Source organism: Rana temporaria, chromosome 2 (genome assembly GCF_905171775.1).
Source record: "Rana temporaria chromosome 2, aRanTem1.1, whole genome shotgun sequence".
NCBI lineage: Eukaryota > Metazoa > Chordata > Amphibia > Anura > Ranidae > Rana > Rana temporaria.
In genome coordinates this window covers 144,545,441-144,548,623 of record NC_053490.1, presented here as the reverse complement: position 1 = coordinate 144,548,623, position 3,183 = coordinate 144,545,441, and the positions used below count along the sequence as shown (strand labels likewise).

At 48.3% G+C, this 3,183-nt stretch overlaps 1 non-coding gene across 1 annotated transcript; it reads left to right on the top strand.

The window, feature by feature from the left end:
* Positions 1–1,893: 1,893 nt before the first annotated feature.
* LOC120929892 lies at positions 1,894–2,052 on the top strand. The gene has a single exon (XR_005747549.1). It is a non-coding gene; the product is annotated as a U1 spliceosomal RNA (small nuclear RNA).
* Positions 2,053–3,183: the final 1,131 nt, after the last annotated feature.

The window sequence follows — 3,183 nt, the reverse complement described above, 5'->3', positions numbered from 1 at the left end:
GAATCGCAAAAACTGGCCTGGGCATTTAGCTGCCTAAAGGTCCGGGGCTTAACCGGTTAAAGAGTATATGTTCATTTAAGATGTTCCACAGCAAACAGCCAAGGCACAACAGTCAGTCCCAAGTAGTAAGATGATAGCTACCAAGCCAACGTTAAATATAGAAATTGTTTAGCAGCAGTATGTGTAGCAGATCTTCTTAAAGCACTACAAGTAAAACAATTGCTACTTATCCGTTTGCAGGGCTTGAGACAAGGGGTTCCGTAGTGTAGGGTGTCAGCAAGGAAGTCCTCTTAGGGTGTCAGCAGCAATGGTAGCCTGGACGTGATAACATAGTAGCTAGATGGCCATGGAGTTCCTGGTGGGGTTGAAGTGTAGTGTGGGGAGCGATGGCACCGGAGTTTGTAGCGTGGCCGAGCTACGGCTGACAATAATAGAAACGGTGTGCGTAATACACGCCGTTCTGTTTATAGTTGAGCGGCATGTGTGCTGAATGCAGAGCTGATTGCATTCAGCACTTCTGCATTCCAGGCTGGAACGCACGCGGCGCCGGGCCATGACGTTATTGCGTGGTCGCCACGCTGCGTTCCAGCGTGGAACGCATTACGGCGCCAGGCGCCGATTACAATGGCATCCTAGTAAAATTGTAGAACTTGTCTTGGTGAGTACACATTTCTCCAAACATGAGTGCAAAGTAGCCAATAGATGGATGCTGGGAAGTCAAAGGATGTACCCAGTAGAGATAACGTCTCCTCCGCTGAATCATATTCTCCTCTTTTTCATCCTCATAAGCAGCAAAATTAGCATTGCAATCAGATTGCTTTTATAATGCATATTTAATGACCACACTTCAACAAAGGTCGAAGTCCTCTCACTGAACAAAAAAAAAAAGGCACTGAACAAAGACACATGAAAATGGGTGGTCAGAAATGCATTATGGGTAGTCAAGGGACCAAAACAAACTGACATAGTTGCTATGGAAATGGCAAGAATGTTCCACCTCAGCTTAAAGCAGCCACATGTAAACGCAAGTAATTGTTGTTTATCACAATATACAACCGCAAGTGGTCGATATGTTTGGAGTCCTGAAATTTCAAAATAACAAAATATGCTTTTACCAGCGGCAGGACAGCCGCCCATGTGAAAGACGCTTTAGGCTCTCTTATGACATAAATTGTAGCAATGTGTAAAATACAAGGAGCAACTATAGCTGCAACAAACATAAATCTAATACCCCCGCGGGAGTTTTCTGGTGCACTTTATACAAATTTTTTTTTTTAATTTTTGGTCCAAGTGGATAGCCCACACAGTGGATGGTTTTATAAGGCAGCCAATTCATTTGAATTGCATGAAAATAGGTGTATGCAGCATTTTCAGCAGCACAGAGTGCTGCAATTCATGTTAGTGTGCTACCACATGTTGCATCTCACTGCAGCGCAAGTGCATTGTCAAGGGTATAATGCATATTACCGTGCTTTCCAGTAAAGCATGCATTAATGCTTAATAGTATGAACAGGGCCTAAGGCATGAAATACTACATGTTGACATGTGTGCAATAAAGTATGGCCCAGATTCACGAACGACTTACGCCGACGTATCTTCTTATACGCCGCGTAAGTTCTAGGATGCGCCGTATTCATAAAACCAGATACGCCTGAATTCTGTCTCCTACGCAGTCGTATCTTGGGTGCATATTTACGCTGGCCGCTAGAGGCGCTTCCATTGATTTACGCGTCGAATATGTAAATGACCTAGATACGCAGATTCACGAACCTACTTGCGCCCGTCGCAGTAAGCTACGCCGTTTACGTAAGGCGTACGTCCGGCGTAAAGTTATCCCTCATAAAGCAGGGGTAAGTCATGTTAGGGTATGGACGTCGGAACAGTCGTCGGATTTTATTTACCTGGCAGGGGAGACACCATGATCGTGAAGGTGGTTCTCCCAGGGCGAGGCACGGCTATTGCACACTCTAGGCCGTGCTGATCGTGGTTGTCTTCCCTGCCGCTTCTCGGCCTTTTGGCTGGGACTGGGTGTGGTATCTGTCCTTATCAGTTGTCAGCGGAGCGCTGAAGCACCTCCTACATGGGAGGGTGGATGCAATCCAATGACGTCATTGCACCTGGAAGGATGGTTTCAGCAGGGACTACGCTGTGCTGCCCGACAGAATACTGGGGGCCGTCCCATGGTTGAGTCTGAGCCATCTGGAAGGGTGCTCCTGGTGAGGATGGGTGCTGTGCTTGGTCTTGGTCTTTTTGCCGAGTTCTAGTCTGGCCTTCTGGCTGGCTGGTGTAAGTGCTATCTCTGTCAGCGATCCGGTAGGAGGAGCTGGTAATGCCCTGGGATATGACGGGGTAGGACCATGCAAATCCGCAGGGTTGGCTGGCAGGGGTGGAGGGCTGCACTGGCCGGTCGGGGGGTCGGATATGGAACGAAAAGCCTATGGTGCATGTGCCCCTGGAGTGGCAGTCCAGGGGTATCTGAAGATCACTGTGTGTGAGGGACACATTGATTTAAGATACCACGGTCACTGCACCAGATACACGCTTTTTTTTAGCACCTGCCTCCTGGGCCGGGCCTTTTGGCTAGGACCGGAGGAATTTTTTATTTCACCACAATGGCCACTTCTTTCACTCTCCTCTCCACTATCCCTTCCCCCACTTTATTTTATTTAAGCCTGTGTTTGTCACTTTTTTGTCTTTTTTTTGTTGTGCACGTTTTGTCACTGTGTGATTAGTAGGGTGCGGGTCCTCGGGCCAGCCCTGAACGTCTTGGGAGTGGGTGGACATGGCCTTCTGGCTTAGTTCGCCTGCTCTCATGGGGTCTCCCTTCGGGGGAGCCCCACCTAGTACTGGGAGGGTTCTGTTTCGGCAGTCCCTCCGAGGAAGTTGGGTCCGTGTCGGCTTCGGTTGCTCGGACCACAGTACCTCAGTCCCCGTCTGGAGCCTAACGCCCCGGGGGATCAGGGTTTGGGTCCCTCTTCACAGGAGGACCATTTGACGTTGCACCCGTCTGCACATTTTTGTGAACACTCTTTATGTGTGTGCACATTTTTTCTGCACCGGGTGGAGTTTTTTGGGTGTGTTCACACGCCATAGGCTTTAAAAAAAAAAAAAAAAAAAAAAAGTCGTCGGATTTTACGTTGTTTGCGTAAGTTGTACGTGAATGAGGCTGTGCATAGGTTACGT